The sequence below is a fragment of the Natator depressus genome, chromosome 5 (assembly GCF_965152275.1).
Source record: "Natator depressus isolate rNatDep1 chromosome 5, rNatDep2.hap1, whole genome shotgun sequence".
Classification (NCBI taxonomy): Eukaryota; Metazoa; Chordata; order Testudines; family Cheloniidae; genus Natator; species Natator depressus.
In genome coordinates this window covers 30,086,035-30,108,987 of record NC_134238.1, presented here as the reverse complement: position 1 = coordinate 30,108,987, position 22,953 = coordinate 30,086,035, and positions in this window count along the sequence as shown.

The following is a 22,953-nucleotide window of genomic DNA, read 5'->3' as shown; positions in this document are numbered from 1 at the left end:
TTAACATTCACTTTGTTAAGATAAATAGATCAAGCTCCTTGAGTCTCATTATAAGGCCTGTTTTCTAATCCTAATATCATTCTCATGGCTCTTCTCTAAATCCTCTACAGTTCATCAACATCTTTTTTGAACTGTAGACACCAGAAGTGGACATAGTAGAGCTTCCCATGTTTATACATCCAAGGATCTCATTAGCCCTTTTGGCCACAACATCACATTGGGAGATCATTTTCAGCTGATTGTCCACCACAACTCCCAAATCCCTTTCAGCGTCACTGCCTCCCAGGATAGTCTCCCATCCTGTAAGTATGGCCTACATTCTTTTTTCCTACATTTATACATTTAGCTGTATTAAAATGTATAGTGTTTGCTTGCACCTCGCTTACCAAGCAAACCATAATGACAGGTTTCAGAGTAGCAGCCGTGTTAGTCTGTATCTGCAAAAAGAAAAGGAGTACTAGTGACACCTTAGAGACTAACAAATTTATTTGAGCATAAGCTTTCATGAGCTACAGCTCACTTCATCGCATGCATGCAGTGGAAAATACAGTGGGGAGATTTTATATACACGGAGAACATGAAACAATGGGTGTTACCATACACACTGTAACGAGAGTGATCAGGTAAGGTGAGCTATTACCAGCAGGAGAGAAAAAAAAACTTTTAGCTCACCTTACCTGATCACTCTCGTTACAGTGTGTATGGTAACACCCATTGTTTCATGTTCTCCGTGTATATAAAATCTCCCCACTGTATTTTCCACTGCATGCATGCGATGAAGTGAGCTGTAGCTCATGAAAGCTTATGCTCAAATAAATTTGTTAGTCTCTAAGGTGCCACAGGTACTCCTTTTCTTCAAGCAAACCAGATTGCTCTGTTTCAGTGACCTATCCTCTTCATTATTTACCACTCCCCCAATTTTTGTGTCATCTTCAAACTTATCAGTGATTATTTTATGTATTCTTCCAAGTTACCAATAACAATATTAAACAACATAGGACCAAAAACCTATCCCTGTGGGAGGCTGGTGGAAACACACCTTTTTAATGATGAGTTGTCATTTACATTTAGCCAGATTTTAATCCATTTCTTTTGTGCCATTTTCTACCATTCTAGTTTTTTTAATCAAAACGTGCAGTACCAGTTAAATGCCTTATTGAAGTCTAAGAATATTGCATCAATACTATTACAGTTATCAACCAAATTTGTAATCACATCAAAAATGGTATCAGGTTAGACAGGATCTTTGTTCCATAAACCCATATGGATTGGCATTAATTACATTACCCTCCTTTAAATCTTTATTAATCAAATCCCATATCAACTACTCCATTATCTTGCCTGCCATCAATGTGAGACTGGCAGTTCAGATCATCCCATTTACTTTTTTAAAAGCACATCATCAACTTTCTTCTAGTCTTCTAGAATTTCCCCAGTGTTCAAAAATTATTGAAAATTAATATTAATGGTTCAGCAAGCACTTCAGCCAGCTCTTTTAAAATATATATTATCCAGACTGGTTGATTTTAAAATATCTAACTTTAGTAGCTGATGTTTAACATCCTCCTGAGATGCTAATGGACTGGAAAGAGTATTATCATTATATGACTACACCATCTGTTTTTTTCCCCCCTAAAAATATAAAACAAATATTCTTCCTCTTGGTGTCCCTTTACTTCTCTTATCAATTTTCTACAAACAGGATTCATATTCATTACAATCAACTGCCCATTTCTTCTATTTGTTATATTAATTATTATTTATTATTATAGATGCCTTCACTTCCCCCCAAACCAGGTAATTTTCTTAATCAATACAGCATTCTACCTTGATTGTGGCTTTTTGAGCTTCTAGTAAAGTGTTCTTAAACAATTCCCAATGACCATTTTTTTCTGATTAAAATCTTCCTCCCACTGATTTGGCTCAGAATTTTTTTCAGCTTAGTGAAATTGATCCTTTTAAAGAACCAAATGTGTGAAAAGTGTGTGCGTGTGTGTATATATATGTGTGTGTGTGTGTGTGTGTGCGCGCGTTTGTATGTATACACACGCGCACACACACACACACACACACACACACACAACTAGTATGGACTTTATTCTGTTTGCACATTATAAATGTCATCAAGTTACAATCACTTGTATCTAAGCTAACATTAACTTTTTGTTCGGTGATAATTTCCTCTTTATTTGTCAAGATAAGTTCTAATGTAGAATTCCCCCACGTTGGCTGCAACTCTTTCTGAGTTAGGAAATTATCCCCTATATAGTAAGAAATTCCAAGGATGTTTTGGTCACTTGTGCCAATAGGGGTTGCTTTTGACCCTGGCTTAAAAGATCCTTTCTTCCTCTAAGCATGTTCAGCAGTTATGATGCTGCCTTTGGAGGAAACAAGTATCTCTCCTTGATAAATATGCTAGAAATTGGTGGTTGCTGAGTGAGGGAAAGCGGGATGAGACTGGGAAAGCTGCCATTATAGCATATGAATGACAGGTTTCAGGGGCACCAGCCAGTCAGTCCACAAGAGATTTCCTACCCACTCCCTTTGGTGAGCAAAGAAAGGCTGTAAGGGTGGCTGCTTTAAAGACAGAGGGAAGCGAATAACTTTAAAAAGCAGAGCTCCCTGCCAGGTGGGGGTCACAGGACTGGGGTGAACCACAGACTGGGACATTTCTCCATTTTACCCCTTTTTGGCTTAGGTTCATTTATTTTGATATCTTTGTTATAGATGTTCTACCTTATGGAAAAGACTATGCCAACTGCATTTGGATGTAGTCATTCTGAAAGCTTAAAGTTCTTTTACAGAAAAAAAGGGTTCAAAAAAGGTCTAAAGGGTTTCCTCAAACTTCCCTGGCTTTTCCCAACCCTTATGTCAGGGGTACAGATGCAGAGAGAAAAAAATGCACAGAAATGAAAGAGGCAAAGGTAGAACATGGTACAAACCAGCACAGATAGTAAAGGTTCCAATACAAGCAGCCTCCGAAGTTTCCTCTGAAATGAAGGGGAGGCAGGGCAAATGAGCCCGGAGGGGGGCTGTGATGCTTTTTGACGTAATGATCACAGTAAATGAGCTCCAGCACCTAGCAGAGCCTATATACCCTGACTGCCCACTTATTTATAGAGTGCCGAGCACCTCCGTGTGTAGGAGTTGAGCACCAGCATTACCCCCTTATATTTTTTTTTAAAAAGCATCTTACTGTTTCACTTGAAGAAAAAGAAAATTAGGCTACCCTAATTAGGCCACAACTAATTCAAGTGTCCAATTGCTCTTTCCCTGCAGGGCTCACTCCTATTATACCAAATACTACAAAGATTCCACTTCCAGCTTAAACTTGCACTGTAAGACTTCCCACCTGTCCTTTTCCATGTGTCCTTCATTTCTTCCTGCATGTCCTCTGTGTTTTCACATTTTCTGCCTCCTACTCATCTGTGCCTTTGATTTAATCCAATCACGTGTTTGCTGAATGCTTCATGTCCTTGCTTTTTCCCTACAAGATCACATTTGCCAATGATTGAACCTTTAAAAAAAATTGGGTGACCCCCTTCCTTGGCCCACATGTCACAGCAGCTGAAGGGCCAAATGCCAGTTGTCTGTCCGGTTATTCATGTTTACAATTACTTTTTCTTATATTTCCCTTGTGCTTCCCATTTTGTAATTGAATTTTGGGTTTCAAAAATTGTTGGTAATGGGTTTCTCATCCATGTTTTGTTACCCTCTACCCTGGCAGAAGCATTCTGGAGGGAGGGGGATGTTGTTGGTTTCCTTTTAAGGAATAAGGTCAAAATTAGCAGGTCAAAAACTTGACCAACAGCATCCTTAAAACTACTATAATCTGTTCCAAATGTGCTAATGAGTTTCTGCATGGCTTTAAAATAAGAGCTGCAACCCTTTTTAAAAATAATTAATACCAAAATAAATTAATGTCATTATATACTTGGTTTCAACCCTACAGTACCAAACCAACTTTTCTTTATAGTTGCAAATATGCCCCATGACATTAGTAAGTGAGTATGTACTTTTTCCTAGATATTTACAGGCAGATTATTGAAATGTTCAAGAAGCCCCCTCTGAAAGCATTTTAGTGTATAGGAGTCATGCAAAGGGGAGCAGAGAGACAGCAGAGGAGAAATCACCATGCATTGTGCATACATACCTTTAACTCAAAAGTACAATTATCATCCCTCCAGCATTGATAGTGTCTCATAGTGTTTAGCCTCCTCCTGTACAAAGAAGAAATCCTATTGCTTCATGTAATTGTACAGTAAGATGAAAGGGGAATTGTCCTGTCTGGTGTCATGTAAAATGAAGAGGAGGGAGAGTGCATAACACAGTGCTGGTGTGAACTTAATTATCCAGTACAGCTACAGCATACAAATGAAAATGAATCAAAACAGCAAACAGGATAGAGGCTAGGACAGACTATCTAATACAGGACCCCATGACTAACATCCCTTCTGCTGAAGAAGGGGTGCCAAAGGGCTCTCTTCCATTATGGATATTTTCCCAGGCAAGCAAAGCACCTGATTCAGGGCAGAGAAAAGCTGGGCATGGGGACAGCATACAGCAAGTAAGCAAAAAGCAGAGAGGAAGGACAGATGCAGCCAATGGAGTATGAACTCACTATCTAGCCTTTCACTCAAATTAAAAAGGAAAGTATTGAAGGAAAGAAAGAAGGAAGAGAACCAAAACCTTTACCCCCCAGGTTCTCTGGAGCTGGGGCATTCTCGGTCTCTCCTATCACAAGGGAACTGTCACAGGCTGGCTGAGAGGTTAATCTGCTCACAGGTTAAATCCACATGGGATCAGCCTTATCTATGACCTAGCAGCAATGCCTCAGACTCATTTGGTGATCTAGTGATGTATAGGTAATTGGTGATCCCAGCTGCAGGAGATCAGGGAGAACACTACTCAAATAGAGCTGGGAACATATTCAGAGGAAGGAGACCCCAGAGATAACCAAGGGGTTTTCCTTTCTCTGGGAAGAACCTGAGGAAATCAGGCTAAAAAGACTCCAAGGGAGCAAGTTAGGCACCTGTTGGGGAATCCCTGAGTTAGGGCTGGTAAGGAATCAGGAAGACCACAGGAATAAACTGCTACAGTTCCTGAGGAAGGAGGAATCCTGCTGGAGAAGCAGCAGCAACGTAGGAGGGACCAGGGACAGGGCAAAGCAGAGCACTTCAGTGGAGACTGAGACGGACTGAAGAATTGTTATTTTATATGTTTAGTTTGGAGCTTTCTGTTACCACATAAGACAACTGAACTTTAGGTAGACTTGGCCACAGAAGACCCAGACAAAGACAAGCCATCACAGAGCTGAGGCAGTGGCCACCAAAATGTGCCAAAGTTGAGGGCCTTTTGTAATGCTGACTCCAGGCTTGAGGGGCATGCCCATGAAGTAAGGACACTCACTCATCCAAGTTCACATGCATTTAGGGGCCAAGTCAGGAATACCTAAGATGAGTGAGTAGCCCCCAACCTTGGCCACATAGGCTTGATATCTGCATCCTAATTTTCTCCATATCACTTAAATAAAACTAGCCAAATATTTTTACAAACTTTGTCTACCTGTAAATTGCAAGACCAAATTCAAAGTATTCTAATGAGCCTAATGGGTTTTACCATCCTTCTGCAGATTACACAGGGGCAGGGATTGGTTCCAGGTCTTTGTGTGCCTCAGTAATGCAACAAAATACTTGTCTAATAGATCTATTTAGTTATTTCTGTTGAACACCGGTTTCATTACATCTATTGACCCAGCTTATTGTTTGCATAAGCTCAGAGTGCTCAACCAAATCCATAAAGGTCACTTTAGAAAAAGTTCCGTTTCTTGTATATTCCAATAAAACAGAAAAATAGGCCCATAATCATTTTACAGAGGGTGATCTGGTATAATCAGCCTATGAGCAAAATTTGCCAAAAGCACATAAGTTCCATTTTCAAAAGTCACTTGGGCACGGCATTACAATGCCTTACTTTTAGGTACCTGGTGGCCTAATGGAATCCTCTGCCCCATGGTAGGTGCCCAGGCTCCCTATACTTTGCATGGGGAGACTTAGGCACCTAAGAATGGAATTCACAAAAGCCAAACAACTAAGTGGGGAGCTGCCTAAGCTAACCATAAGAAATGCTAAGGAGAGTATAAATCAGAAGTAAGTCTGCTGAAGTCTGTGGAGTTAAGAAAATGCAAAGCTAGAGTAAGTCAGAGGATAACAGGACCAAATAAGACCTGCCTAAGACTCTCACCCTTCTGAATTTAATTTGAGGAGCAGTGTTATTGTTTGATTTCACTCTAGCAGTAAGTTGGTCTTCTGTGTCCAATCTAATGTTGCTATGAAAAGAATTATTTTCACTAAGCTCTCTGTTTAGAAGAATGAGGATTGCATAATTCTAGCTGGGTCTACTTAAACAATTTAATGCTAGACTGTTACTTGCCCACAGTCTGTCTCCACTGTCCTGTGGAATACTATACAAACAGAAAAGAATAATGGGCCCAAATAAATGTTAATGTGTATTATCAAATTACAAAGAGAAACTAAGCTCTAGAGTTTGGACTTTTCCCAGGTTAAGATAGAGACACCCAAAAATCAATCTATATGTTTGTTTATTTAGGTCAGTAAGCTGTTTTATATTAATATCTAATATTCAAAGGGCCAAATCCTTCCTTGGCCAGCCCTGAAAGGAGAAGAGCTAAGAGCCATTGTGTATTGTACTCCATAAATCCTGCTGTCTTAGAGAGGTCCAGACCAGAAGTGTGCTTGGTGGGGTGAGGACTGCTGCTCCTTTTGAAAGGAGCAGAGTGTGCTCTGGGTGATCTGTGCCACAGATGTCAGGTTATGACTTAGCCAGCTGGAGGATGTCCATTTTTCCAGAATGGCAGCGTAATTGAGGTAATGCAGCAGTAGGAGACAAGAGGGTGAATACACAGCCCTGGTGTTCCAGCAAAGCACTTAAGCACATGCTTAACTTTTAATGTACACTTAGGTCCCAATCCAAATCCCATTGAATTTGATGGGACTCTTTCCATTGATTTCAATTGGCTTTGGATCAGGCCTTTTATTCCCATTGGCTTCAATGGAACTTAAGCACATACTTATGTGCTTTGCTGAATAGGGATGGGGTTAAGCACATGCCCAAAGCTAAGCACGTGTTTAAGTGCTTTTTTTGAATTGGGCCTGATCCTGCACCTGTAGAAGTGACTCCCATTGATTTCAGTTGGGATTATAGAGGCCTTGTAACAAGAATCCTAGCCTTGTGTTCCATGGGGGCTTGTGGAAAACAAGCAGAGCCCAGGATGTGCCTGTGACCCAAGAACCCTTCAATGCCAACTGGCAAGGAGGTTACAGGAATATCCTGATTTTGGTATGTGCATTCTGGTTCACCAAAGAATGTCCTGTGAGGTCTTAAATGAAAGCTGAGGTCATAGTGGTCATCAATATGATTGTGAAATGTACATACAGATGCTCTCTAAGCAGTAATGTATTTATACTGAAACAATGTTCTTACAGTCTGTGTTAAGGCATTACGCACTAGTTGAGGTGAAGAACGAGTTTTCCTCCACACAGAAGATAAGAAGTGTGTATTTCATTGTCAGGATGTAAACTAAACATTGTAAGGTAACATAATGGAGTCCTATTTACATACGAAGCTGAAGTCAACAGGGAAGCTGAACACAGGAAAAACAAGCCGTGGGTGGTTATCCTGTCTGTGAGGACAGAAAATGAACTTTGTGGGTATATGTAGGAGGGAAAGAAGATACCCCCTCATCCTGCATCTAGGAAGTAAATGGGTAGTGTCTGCATTCCTGAACATGGGATCTCAGCCAACTTTGTTGAAAAACTGCAAAAACTCTGGATGAGAAACTTCTTTAGACCACAGGTTATACCTATTCAGTTTAGACTCTAGAAAGCAATTTTGATTGATTGTTTTATATGTAACCTTTTGTTTCCAATATCCTTACTCACTACCATTTAAATCTTTGATAATAAACTTATTCCTCTTTTCACTATAAATATATCTAAGTGCTGTGATGTGAAGAAAAGTGCAAGTTCTGAGTTAAGTCTTTCAAATAGGTGTGTTCTGATCTTCTGCGGGCAGAAGACCTAGTATTTCTGTGCATAACCAGTGCCAGGGGCTGGATATCACAGGGGAGAGCTTCAAAGGGACTTGGACTGGGCTACACATATTGTTAACCTGCAAGGCAAAGTAAGACCTGGCATAGCCCAGAAAAGAGTATGTGAGTGGCTAGAAGGCTGGTTGTATTAGGAAGCTGACACCCAATAAAGCAAAAGCAAGGCTTTCCATGCTGAAGGCAGAAGGTAACAATGTGACTCTCAATCCTGGGTACCCCAAGAACTATCACACTGGACTCAAACACTGGGAAAACACTGACATTTCTTGGTAATTTATTCTCTTGCTTTGTGTTGCTCAATACAAAAACATTTCTGATCTGAGTTCCAAAAAACTGAACACTGAAATAATGGCATAAAATCTTTTATGCTACTAAGACCTCCCAAACAAATTTAAAACACATGTATTGTTTTAAAGAAATCTTTTAAAAATTGGAAATTGTTCAGCTCATCACTTAATTTTTGCCAAACAAAAAAAAAAGCCAAATATAGAGCTTTGATGAATGTACAGGTGATGTCATTTCAAAAGTCCTGGGACAATTAAAGGGGGAAAACAATCTATGATTTCACCACTGAATGAGAACAGTCTGCTGTTTGTTCAGACTTGGTGCCTAAAGACAATACTAATCTTCCCCATAGAAAATGGGATAATTTTATTTATTTCAACAAAAGAACTGTTTATACCTAAACAAAGCTGTAACATTTTTTTTCCTTTCATATTGACTGTGAAATATGAAAATATCCTTGTAGTAATTCCCAAAACCATCCTCCCTAAATCATTGCAACATTTTGCTTTTACATCAGTCTTCTCACTAATATGCTGCCCTGTTCATATATACGGAATACAATTCCCACATATAGAAGCAGAGCATACTGTCACATTTGGGCATCTGCTGCTAAGCAGATCTGAGAGCAGAATTTTGTTCCAGTAGGATAAACTAAAATTGAAAAGCAATGGGTGAAATAATACTAGTATCTCTTTCTGTTGCCCCTGGTGATCATGAATCCCAGTTTTACGCTGTTAGGATGGCCAGCAGATAAGTTTATAAAGATCAGACATATTCTTCTCCATGTTCTTAAATGCCTGTTGGTTTTAAGGCTAGTTATGTGCCATAGATGTGCTTTGCTGTGGTATTGTGAAATATCTGGAGTATTTGCTGTACTGTGACCCAAGTGTGGAGTAGATACCAGGCCCGATGTTGCACTCTTCACTCAAGCAAAACTTCCACCCAAGAATGTGGGTGACCTCTGTAGGCAGCCTTTTGTCAAACAATGTCAGGAAGTTAGAAGTGTTCTGCCCCTTGTTGCCTTGGCTGGACCAACAGAGTGCTGTCCCTAGCTTATAGAATCATAGAATATCAGGGTTGGAAGGGACCTCAGGAGGTCATCTAGTCCAACCCGCTGCTCAAAGCAGGACCAACACCAACTAAATCATCCCAGCCAGGGCTTTGTCAAGCCTGACCTTAAAAACTTCTAAGGAAGGAGATTCCACCACCTCCCTAGGTAACGCATTCCAGTGTTTCACCACCCTCCTAGTGAAAAAGTTTTTCCTAATATCCAACCTAAATCTCCCCCACTGCAACTTGAGACCATTACTCCTTGTTCTGTCATCTGCTAACATTGAGAACAGTCTAGATCCATCCTCTTTGGAATCCCCTTTCAGGTAGTTGAAAGCAGCTATCAAATCCTCCCTCATTCTTCTCTTCCGCAGACTAAACATCCCCAGTTCCCTCAGCCTCTCCTCATAAGTCATGTGTTCCAGTCCCCGAATCATTTTTGTTGCCCTCCGCTGGACGTTTTCCAATTTTTCCACATCCTTCTTGTAGTGTGGGGCCCAAAACTGGACACAGTACTCCAGATGTGGCCTCACCAGTGTCGAATAGAGGGGAACGATCACGTCCCTCGATCTGCTGGCAGTGCCCCTACTTATACATCCCAAAATGCCATTGGCCTTCTTGGCAACAAGGGCACACTGTTGACTCATATCCAGCTTCTCGTCCACTGTAACCCCTAGGTCTTTTTCTGCAGAACTGCTGCCGAGCCATTCGGTCCCTAGACTGTAGCGGTGCATTGGATTCTTCCATCCTAAGTGCAGGACTCTGCACTTGTCCTTGTTGAACCTCATCAGATTTCTTTTGGCCCAATCCTCTAATTTGTCTAGGTCCCTCTGTATCCTATCCCTACCCTCCAGCGTATCTACCTCTCCTCCCAGTTTACTGTCATCTCCAAACTTGCTGAGGGTGCAATCCACACCATCCTCCAGATCATTTATGAAGATATTGAACAAAACCGGCCCAAGGACCGACCCTTGGGGCACTCCACTTGATACCGGCTGCCAGCTAGACATGGAGCCATTGATCACTACCCTTTGAGCCCGACAATCTGGCCAGCTTTCTATCCACCTTATAGTCCGTTCATCCAGCCCATACTTCTTTAACTTGCTGGCAAGAATATTGTGGGAGACCGTGTCAAAGAGCTTCAAGATCTTCGAGTGCACCCACAGAAGCAAGTGTCTAGAACTCTGAAATTAAGGCATGTATACTCAGGGCTGGGGTAAATGGAGCCAGTGTCAATGTAAGTTGGGTAAGTTCCATTTACTACTGTAAACTGCATTTATTAATTGATTTATTGAAGTCCCCCCCTATTGATTTAAAACAGTTTCTGACATTTTAATTACTCTCTTATATCATGTTTTTTTTAATTAATGGTCTGTTAACTCTAATCCAAAAGTGTAGGTTATATATTGTTTATAACTGGTACTTTTGAGTTAGATCCATTGCATAGATTAGTTCAGGTTTATTCCTGGAGGCTCCCAAGGCACGCCGGTGAGTGTGTACAGGGCCCAGCCAGGTGGAGGTACCACCAAGGTTAATTTCCTTTATAAGTAAAAGGACTGTACAGAGGAGTGGATAGAGGATACGCAGGATCTCCTTTCCTGTCAAAAACATCAGGACCCTGAGCACACTGTTAAGCATTGCCTGCTCCTGCCTAACCCAGGAAGGAAAGGGAGGTTACACTTGTTACAGTTCTCTGTGTATTTAGCTATTGGCTTTCCAGCTGAGGTTCCCTAAATTTGTGAGTTTAGGTTCTAGGTGAAGGGAGTTGTGTGGTTGGCTCAACATTGAGATTCTTGACCTTCTGGACATGTTGGAATGTGTATCTGTTCATGCAGGCTTTTATGAAGGGAGAAATTTTAAAGAGAATTAGTTTTTTCTGGCGGTTAGGGAGAAATGGGAAGAAAACTATTGTTGTATTATGGTTGCAATTCTGCCAGTTTAGATTTTGTTTGCTTGTTTAATACTGACTTGTGTGTTTACCTAGCAATTTTTTCATTGGCATATTATATAAATTAAAGAAAAAGGAAATAAGCAATTTAATATTTCCTTATTTCCAGCACTGGAGCATCTGGGATCCCATTTGAAAAATTAAGCACCATGAATTGCATAAAGCATCATATAATCCATGGCTTCCAGGACCCACTACTCTCATCTCCAGAAATGTTAGCAACCATTTTGTCAGGGATAAAAACAACTGAGAAACACAGTTTAGTGGTGGTGGTGGTGACAGAACAGGTCATGCTGGTGGGGGATTGGTACTATATGTGAAAGAAAACATAGAATCAAATGAAGTAAAAATCTGAAATGAACCAAACTGTACCAAGTGAGCTGTAGCTCATGAAAGCTTATGCTCAAATAAATTTGTTAGTCTCTAAGGTGCCACAAGTACTCCTTTTCTTTCTAGGGATAGTAATTCCATGCTTTAATAATAAGAATATAGCAGTAGGGATATGTTACCAACCACCTGCCCAGGATGGTGATAGTGACTGTGAAATGCTCAGTGAAATTAGAGAGGCTATAAAAATTAAAAACTCAATAATAACCCTATATTAACTGGGTCTATGTCACCTCAGGACGGGATGCAGAGATGCAGTTTCTTGACACCTTAAATGACTGATTATTGGAGCAGCTAGTCCTGGAAACCACAAGAGGAGAGGTTATTCTTGATTTCGTCCTAAATGGAGTATAGGATCTGGTCCAAGAAGTGAGTATAGCTGGACCGCTTGGTAATAGTGATCATAATATAATTAAATTTAACATCCCTGTGGCGGGGAAAACACCACAAACAGCAGCCCAACACTGTAGCATTCACTTTCAGAAAGGGGGACTACACAAAAATGAGGAAGTATGTTAAACAGAAATTAAAAAGGTACAGTGCCAAAAGTGAAATCTCTGCAAGCTGCCTGGAAACTTTGTTAAGACACCATAATTGAAACTCAACATAAATGTATACCCCAAATTTAAAAACATAGTAAGAGAACCAAAAAAGTGCCACCGTGGCGAACTAACAAAGTAAAAGAAGCAGTGAGAGACAAAAAGGCATCCTTTAAAAAGTGAAAGTTAAATCCTAGTGAGGAAAATAGAAAGGAGCATAAACTCTGGCAAATGAAGTATAAAAATATAATTCGGAAGGCCAAAAAAAGAATTTGAAGAACAGCTAGCCAAAGACTCAAAAAGTAATAGCAAATTGTTTTAAGTACATCAGAAGCATTAATGATCTGGAGTCAGTAGGGGCATTGCCAGCAGATCGAGGGACGTTATCGTTCCCCTCTATTCGACATTGGTGAGGCCTCATCTGGAGTACTGTGTCCAGTTTTGGGCCCCACACTACAAGAAGGATGTGGAAAAACTGGAAAGCATCCAACGGAAGGCAACAAAAATGATTAGGGGACTGGAACACATGATTTATGAGGAGAGGCTGAGGGAACTGGGATTGTTTAGTCTGCAGAAGAGAAGAGTGAGGGGGGATTTGATAGCTGCTTTCAACTACCTGAAAGGGGATTCCAAAGAGGATGGATCTAGACTGTTCTCAGTCGTAGCAGATGACAGAACAAGGAGTAATGGTCTCAAGTTGCAGTGGGGGAGGTTTAGGTTGGATATTAGGAAAAACTTTTTCACTAGGAGGGTGGTGAAGCACTGGAATGTGTTACCTGGGGAGGTGGTGGAATCTCCTTCCTTTGAGGTTTTTAAGGTCAGGCTTGATAAAGCCCTGGCTGGGATGATTTAGTTGGGGATTGGTCCTGCTTTGAGCAGGCGGTTGGACTAGATGACCTCCTGAGGTCCCTTCCAACCCTGATATTCTATGATTCTATGATAAGCAGCAAGCCCGCTAAACAACCAGTAGGGCCACTGGATGATAGAAATGTTAAAGGAGCGCTCAAGGATGATAAAGTCATTGCAGAAAAACTAAATGAATTCCTTGCATCCGTCTTCATGACTGAGGGTGTCAGGGAGATTCCCAAATTTGAGCCATTCTTTTTAGGTGACAAATCTGAGGAACTGTTCCAGATTGAGGTGTCATTAAAGGACGTGTTTTGGAACAAATTGATAAACTAAACAGTAATAAGTCACCAGGACCAGATGATATTGACCCAAGAGTTCTGAAGGAACTCAAATGTGAAAGTGCAGAACCACTAACTGTAGTCTGTAACCTATCATTTAAATCGGCTTCTGTACCAAATGACTGGAGGATAGCTTATGTGACGCCAATTTTTTAAAATGGCTCCAGAGGTGATCCCGGCAATTACAGGCTGGTAAACCTGACTTCAGTACCAGGGAAACTGATTGAAACTATAGTAAAGAACAAAATTGTCAGACACATAGATGAATATAATTTGTTGGGGAAAAGTCAACATGGTTTTTGTAAAGGGAAATCATGCCTCACCAAAGGCTCTTAAGCAAGGTCACTCACAAAAGGCTCTTAAGCAAAATAAGCTGTCATGGGATAAGAGGGAAGGTGCTCTCATGGATTGGTAGCTGGTTAAAAGATAAGAAACAAAGGGAAGGAATACCTAGTCAGTTTTCAGAATGGAGCGAGGTAAATAGTGGTGTCCCCCAGGGGTCCATACTGGGACCATCCTATTCAACATATTCATAAATGATCTGGAAAAAGGGGTAAACAGTGAGGTGGCAAAATTTGCAAATTATACAAAACCACTCAAGTCCCAAGCAGACTGCGAAGAGCTACAAAACTGGGTGACTGGGCAACAAAATGGCAGATGAAATTCAATGTTGATAAATGCAAAGTAATGCACTTTGGAAAGCATAATCCCAACTATACATATAAATGGGGTCTAAATTAGCTGTTACCGCTCAAGAAAGATCTTGGAGTCATTACAGATAGTTCTCTGAAAATATCCATTCAATGTGCAGCAGCAATCAAAAAAGTGAACAGAATGCTGGGGTTCAGAAAAGGGCAACAAAAATGATTAGGCATATGAAACGGCTTCCACATGAGAGATTAATAAGACTTGGACTTTTCATCTTGGAAAAGAGACGACTAAGGGGGGATATGATAGAGGTCTATAAAATCATGACTGGTGTGAGAATGTAAAGAAGGAAGTGTTATAACACAAAAATTAGGGATCACCAAATTTCCTGGTGCCCTGCGCAGCTGCGTGCTGCTCCAGTCCCTGCTCCGGCTCTTCCATAGGCCTCTGCCCCGGCCTTGCCCCTGCTCTACCTGAGCCCTGCCCCCACTCCCCTGAAGATTGCAGCCAGGCCTGACCCTGCGCTCACCGCGTGGTAAGTGGAGCAACCCGGCCTCAGCCTGCTCCACTCCCCTGGCTCCCAGCCGCACCGCCGGCGAGTGCTGGGGGCAGTTCTCCCCTCCCCCCAAGCCTGGGAGCCGGGGAGCAGAGCAGCCTGGGGCCCCAGGCCTCCGCAGGCGGGAGCAGGGGGAGCAGGCCCTAGGCCTCCACGGGCCTCCATGGGGGATGGGGACGGGGGCTGGCCACTTCCTACGGGAAGTGGAGTGACCCGGCCCCAGCCTGCTCCGCTCCCCTGGCTCCCAGGTTTGGGAGGTGGAGGGAACCGCTGGCCACGTGGCTGGGAACCAGGAGAGCAGAGCAGGCTGGGGCCGGGTCACTCCACTTCCCACAGGAAGTGGCCAGCCCCCGCCTCCCCACCACGGAGGCCTGGGGCCAGCCAGCCCCCCTCCCCTCCCTGTGGAAGCCTGGGGCCCCACACAGCACCCCCCCCCAGGGGGGGCTGCATAGGGCACCAAAATAGCTAGGGACGGCCCTGCATAGTCCACTCCATTATCAAACTCATTAATGAAAATACCAGACTCAGGAGTGACCCCTGTAGGATCCCACTACATATGCCCCTATCGTTTGACAGTGAACCATTGATAACTACTCTTTGAGTACAGTCTTTCAATGAGTCATGCACCCTCCTTACAGGAATTTCATCCACACCATATTTCCCTAGTTTGCTTACAAGAATGTCATGTGGGATTATGTCAAAGGCCTTACTAAAATCAAGATATCTCATATCTACTACTATCCCACACCCTCATTCACTAGGCCAGAAAATCTGTCAAAAAAGGAAACTTGGTTGTTTTGACATGATTTATTCCTTATGATCCTATTAACTTCTAGGTGCTTACAAGATGATAGTTTGATAATTTGTTCCAGTATCTTTCCAGGTATTGAAGTTAGGCTGACTGGTCTATAATTCCCTGGGTCCTCTTTGTTCCCCTTTTTAAGATAAGTACAATGTTTGCCCTGCGTCAGTCATCTGGGATCTCACCCATCCTCCATGAGTTCTCAAAGATAATTGTTAGTGGTTCTGAGGCTGCTTCAGCTATTTCCTTAAGTACCATAGGATGAATTTCATCAGGCCCTGCCAACTTGAATACATTTAACTTATCTAAATAGTCTGGAACCTGTTCTTTCCCTGTTTTGGTTTGTGTTCTTTCCCCCTTGTTGTTCATATTAATTCTGTTAAACATCTGGTTACCGTTAACCTTTTTAGTGAAGACTGATGCAAAATGGGCATTAAACATCTCAGCTTTCTAAATGCCATCAGTTATTAGCTCTCCTTTCCTGCTAAATAGAGAACCTACACTTTCCTTCATCTTTCTCTTGCTCAGAATGGATTTAAAGAACCTCTTATTTTTGCTTTTATGTCCTTTGCTAGGGGTAACTTATTTTGTGCCTTAATCTTTCTGATTTTGTCACTACATTCTTCTGCTATTTTTTTTTATTGCTCCATAGCAGTTTGTCCATGTTTCCACTTTTTATAGGATTCCTTTTTGATTTTCAGGTCATTAAAGAGCTCCAGATGGAGCCATGTTGGCCTCTTAATATTCTTCCTGTCTTTCCTTTGTATCAGGATAATTTTTAGTTGTGCCTTAATATTGTCTCTCTGAGAAACTGCCTGCTCTCCTAAACTCCATTTTCCCTTAGGTAAGGTTCCATGGGCAGAAAATCTACCAGTTCTCTGAGTTTGTAAAAGTCTGAGTTTTTTTAAAGTAAAAAATTTATCAATTATCAATTCACAAATTAAATTCAATTTGTATGCATTTGCATATTACTCTGAGTGGTTTATGAACCATAGGAGTTCTTCATTAATTATTTAAAATGATTATGCATTGAGAACTCACTATGCCTAATTTACAAGTTTTGATGTGTGATTGGTCACCTGAGTATCATGGTGGTGTTTCTGCTCCCTGATTGGATGAATCCCAACCCCACAGGATCTTGGAAAATGGCCACACAGACCAGTATTTTTCCAGCTTTGTCCAAGAGCATCACCATTTTACTGAAAAAGCCTGCATGCACCCTCAACAGAGGATGCCAGTGCTCCCCTTTCTCCATACATATAAATGATTCTGCCTGCTCATATTCTTTGCATCTTATCCAGGCTGTGCCATGGCCAGTTCATTTCCATCCAGTTCCTTGTCTTAGGATCTGATCCAACTACCATTAAAAGCACTGGGATTCTTTCCATTGATTTTATGGGAGATCATTTATACCCTGAAGGCTTATCTATATGACAAGTTAGTGTGTGGCAAACTGGAGTGTAAATATCCAGTGATCCGTTTACCAGTTGTCCATCTGGATCCTGCTGCTATGCACTAAAAGTTCTCCTAGTGCTCTTTGACTTACTGCTATTTGAGAGGATTATAGCTAAGAGGCTGCAATTCAGTATTGTTCTTATACTGCTTCTGAACTGCATCTATGGGACTTTCCTTTCTAGTATTTTCAACAGTATAAATAAATTTTGCTTGAAATTCAAGGGTATGGTACTGTGCCTATAATGCTAACTGATAAAATCTGAATGTGAAAATAAACATGTGCACAAAGAATATCCTTCAGTTCATATACTAATTCATAAAATTCCTCCTATAAGGCTGTTTCACAAAGAATGAATGTGTTATAGCTGAATTGACAGAATGGAAAACTGCTATCCCTACTTACCTACAACTAGCTGTTGCAAACTCTGGGTAAATATAAAGTTGTGCTGTCATCACATAAAAATAAAGCACAAAGATCATGAGCAAAGTGTTACTTATTGTGCAGGGAAAGATAAAGGGAAGCCCCTACCTCAGTAGAATTATTATGTTGCACCATTTCTTTGTCTCTGAGGCCAAGAAAAAATAATACTTGCCTGATTTGTTACCTTTTTGTGTATTTTTCTTCCTCATCTCCTTTAAGATTCTGGGTATTAAGGATAAACTCATAAGTATTTACAAGTGGGATCATACTAAACACCAGAAGAGATAAAAGAAGTGTTTTGGTACCAATACAACTTATTTCACATACCCTGATTGTATAATTCAATTTTAGATTTGAGGGAAGATATATAAATGGTGAAATGTGATCCAGTTCTACAAAGTCCAAATACAGCCTTTCACTTCACAATACTATATTTTGGTGAAGTTAAATTTCATAAATACACTGGCATCTAAAGATGCTTAGTAATTTCCTCATAACAATGTTCAAAGTTTCATAAATAAAAAAAAATTTTCAGGACAAAATTTTACTTTTGACCCCTTGGGGCTTTTGCTGCTGAGCATCACTGTTTGACTATTTGTAACGCATATTTCCACACACACAAATACATGTAAAACATGTATTAACTATTAAAAAAATACTCCTTTTGTTGTTTCTTAATGGTTTATCAGTACTGTGATAATAATGAAAACCATAAGAAAAAGTTGCACGGCATTTGAAGATAATTAGACTGTTTTTTATTTCTGGATAAATCACATTTGTAATGTATTGAAAAACAATGTGGTTTATAAACTAAAATTACTCACATTACATGACATTGTGAAAAGACTGTCTATAGTAACACCAGAACACAGGCATAAAGACCAGTATTGGAAGAGTGTTTGCTCATTAAAAAAATATTAAAGTTGAAAGTGTATCTGCATTAAATAGAAGTTAAAAGATAATTAGAAAACAGGGAACATTTATCCTCCGTAATATACTTAATGCAATGTCAATATTGGATACACTTAAAATGCAGTGTTCCTTAATTAATAAGCAGAGAAGATGTTCACAAATTATAAACTGTTTTTCAGAGGACAATAAACGTACACAGAATGCTAATTAAATCTTAATGGGTAGAGCACCCAGCTCAGCATGGCAAGTAAAAACAGCTATCGTCTTCTCTTTTTATGGAGAAAGGGGAATTTACACAGAAAACTCTGAGGACATAGACTGTGTTGCATCATCCTACTGTTGCAGGGTAGATGGAAGCAAAGAAAAGGCAAGAGACTAAGCATGAAAATCTATTTGTGAGACTTCCATGTTTAATATGCTATATTTTATAGTAAAAATTAATTAATTTAAATACTTTAATCTAGTTACTTCATTGCCTTTTCTCAAGGATAAACAATCCCAGTTGCATCAAAATCTCTTCCATTCTAGAAATTTGATTTTTCAGTCCTTCTATATGCTACTAGCTGAGCTATTCAAGCCAAGTGAAACCATGTGTGGAACCAGAAATAGACCCAGGTTTATCTGAAGGATTATTACTGAGGGAGCATGGCTAAAGGCATTTCTGGAATGGTGTCATGATGATGTTAAACTATGGATCCAGATGGAATAGGATTCTTTACCATATGTTAATGAGACTGTGGCCCTGATCCAACACCCATTAAAATCAATAGGAGGCCATATAATTACTGTAACAAATTTATTAAATTAAATCAAAATTGAAAGGAAATACTAAAGGCCAAAGCAATCCTAACAAAAATGTATACTCACTAGTAACAAATATTCACAACAAAAAAAAACTTTCTAATTTTTCATCATGGACATAAAATACTACTAATCAGCAATATTGTCTAATGGATGGAACACAGTGCTAAGATTTTGGGACTTCCTGCTTTCTATCTCTGCCATTGACTTTTTTATGGCTGTAGGCAAATAGTTTAGACTAAAATTGTCAAACTTTGTTGTATAAGGTTAGGCTCCCAAACAAACATTTAGGCACCTTAAATGGGTAATCTGATTTTCAAGAGTGCTAATCAATCATACCTTTCTATTGACTTTGAGAGAAATCACTCAGGCCCCTGACCTCTCAGAAGTCAATGGGAGTTGAGGGCACTCATCATCTTGTGCGAACGCATCCAAAGAAAAAAGATGTTCTCACAGAAGTACTCAGCACCTGGCAGGATTAGCCTCAGTATCATTTTCTCCATTTGCAAAAGGTGAATAATAATAACCACATTACATATCTACCGAACAGTTTGTACAACACTTTAAAAATGTAAGTTGGGGTTTTCAAAAGAGTTAAGCTTTAGACTAGCTCTGTTCCCCTTGAAGTTAATAGTACTTCTTCCATTGCTATATATTTTATTTTATTATGAAGCTAACTTTTAGCAATTCTTCTCACACAGCTGCACCAAAGGTTTCCATGAGAAAAGAGCCCATTAGTAGCTTCAGAAATGTCTCACTAAGTTTCCAATTATTTGTCTCTGACAACTTCTTCAACTTGGAAATGTAGGAGTTGCATTAAACATGCCCATTAACCTTGGCTCTTCAACATGTGATTCAAAGGAGATACTCTGTCTTTGATTAGCCAGGAGTACATCTGCAAACTGAGTTTACAATACACCACATAATCTCAGCTGCAGATCTCATTCTGTCATCTGGACCCTACAGTGTTAGTGTCAACAACAGCAGTAAACAATACAAGATACAGCTAACATAAACATTTCAGAAATCATAAGCTTAATCATTGTTCAGAAGTTGGACCAAGCTATGACTAAACTCTTCAGCACTCTAGACCCCTGGCTTACCGACTTTGAAATACTTCCAGCACAAAGTGTGTCCAAAACCTGAACACTGAGATGAAAGAGAATTCATGAGGGATAACAATGATGTATAGTACATAGCAATAAATGGCTTTAGAGCTTGGTTAAACATGGAAGTGAAGTTGAGGTGCGTGTTGAACTGCAAATCTTGTTCATGGCAAGTGTCCTTTAGTGCTAATAGTGTTGTTGCTGTTACAGGGCAAGATTCACTTTGTTTTTTGATTCATCTGTTCCAGTTCATTTTTGTCCTTTGTGAGGAGTTGGAATGGCTGTGCCGCTGTCTCCTTTATACTTGGATTTTCTAGGGAAGCTGGCAAAGGGTGTGTGATTCCAGTGTGAAAAAAACAGAGTGGAGGTTGTGTTGAAAAATAATGAATGATTGGAGGAGTGGTCAGTGTAAAACAACTTTCAAAAAGTGGAGGCTAGAATGTGTCCATAAAGCACAAGTGCTTGCTCATTTACATATGCAGAACAGATAATTGAACATTTACATGAGTGAGTACTATTTGCATTTGGAAATGAGGGTTTTCACATACCAGTACAAATGTGACTCAGTGTCAATAAATTTTGTTCAGTTTCAAGCAATAAAATTATGATTTCCTGTAAAACTTGTTTCTTTTCTTTTGGAATATATGGTCATTAAGCGAAAAACTTCTGAACGCCAGTGATACTGCAGGTCCAAGTTCTGTGACAAGGTTGTGTTTGAGCTCAGTGTTTTCCAGAAAGACACAAAATCAACTCCAGCCAGATATTTCAGTAGCCTTCTTCATCAGCCTGAGCGAGCACTGTTAGCAAAGATACCTTATCAGAGGTCATACAGGAATTTCACAGCCATGGTTGAGCTCCCACTTTTGGACACTCACCAGGCTGCTGTGTCTGGATCATGTGCTAACTTGCCAGCAAGTTAAAGAAGTATGGACTGGATGAATGGTCTATAAGGTGGATAGAAAGTTGGCTAGATTGTCGGGCTCAACGGGTAGTGATCAATGGCTCCATATCTAGCTGGCAGCCGGTATCAAGTGGAGTGCCCCAAGGGTCGGTCCTCGGGCTGGTTTTGTTCAATATCTTCATAAATGATCTGGAGGATGGTGTGGATTACACCCTCAGCAAGTTTGAAGATGACACTAAACTGGGAGGAGAGGTAGATATGCTGGAGGGTAGGGATAGGATACAGAGGGCCCAAGACAAATTAGAGGATTGGGCCAAAAGAAATCTGATGAGGTTCAACAAGGACAAGTGCAGAGTCCTGCACTTAGGACGGAAGGATCCCATGCACCGCTACAGACTAGGGACCGAATGGCTTGGCAGCAGTTCTGCAGAAAAGGACCTAGGGGTTACAGTGGACGTGAAGCTGGATATGAGTCAACAGTGTGCCCTTGTTGCCAAGAAGGCCAATGGCATTTTGGGATCTATAAGTAGGGGCATAGTGAGCAGATCGAGGGACGTGATCGTTCCCCTCTATTCGACATTGGTGAGGCCTCATCTGGAGTACTGTGTCCAGTTTTGGGCCCCACACTACAAGAAGGATCTGGAAAAATTGGGAAGAGTCCAGCGGAGCACAACAAAAATGATTCGGGGACTGGAACACATGACTTATGAGGAGAGGCTGAGGGAACTGGGATTGTTTAGTCTGCGGAAGAGAAGAATGAGGGGGGATTTCATAGCTCCTTTCAACTACCTGAAAGGTGGTTCCAAAAAGAGGATGGATCGAGACTGTTCTCAGTGGTAGCTGATGACAGAACAAGGAGTAATGGTCTCAAGTTGCAGTGGGGGAGGTTTAGGTTGGATATTAGGAAAAACTTTTTCACTAGGAGGGTGGTGAAACACTGGAATGCGTTACCTAGGGAGGTGTTGGAATCTCCTTCCTTAGATATTTTTAAGGTCAGGCTTGACAAAGCCCTGGCTGGGATGATTTAGTTGGGGATTGGTCCTGCTTTGAGCAGCGGATTGGACTAGATGACCTCCTGAGGTCCCTTCCAACCCTGATATTCTATGATTCTATGAAGCTTCCCTTGGTCACTGGGTAGTTCCAGCCACCATCTTTGGCTTCAGCCTCTCTAAAACACTTCCTGGGCACAGACTGGGCCCTCAGGACCAGTGCTGAGCCCTTCCCCAGCCCAAGACATCCCAATAGCTGAAGCACACCCTTTTCCAGAGCTCCAACCCTTGTGGGCATTCTGCTTTACAGTTTAAGCCTTCAGGGACATGTGATAGTGGCACTCACCAGACTTCTGTGAGGGGATCCAGCCTCTGGATCCATGTGCTTTAAGCCTCAGGAGCCTGAACAGAATCCAGGCATTACTCCTGGTTTGGGTTCCTCAGGCACACTCTCAAGGTGCAGCTCCCTTATCACATACCCTCTCCTGAGAACCTAGACATTGTGGTCCAGTTGCCTAGCCTTTGTTACCAGTGCTGACCACTCAGATTACCATAGCCCACACACACATCCTCTCCCAGGACTCCAACCTTGGGGGTGTTCTGCATCCACAGATGAACTCTTCAGGGGCACATGGTAGGTGTTACACATAACACACAGCCAGACAGTCTTTGCACAGGATTCTAACACCATTGTTCTTTACTTAATTACATCAGAAATACACAGATATATATAAAAATTATAACCCCCTACATGCATTTCCTTGCCTCAGTTTTCTCACCACTCCAGAGCACTCTTTGGGCTGAAGTCAGAGTCCTCTGGAGCCATTCAGGGTCCATC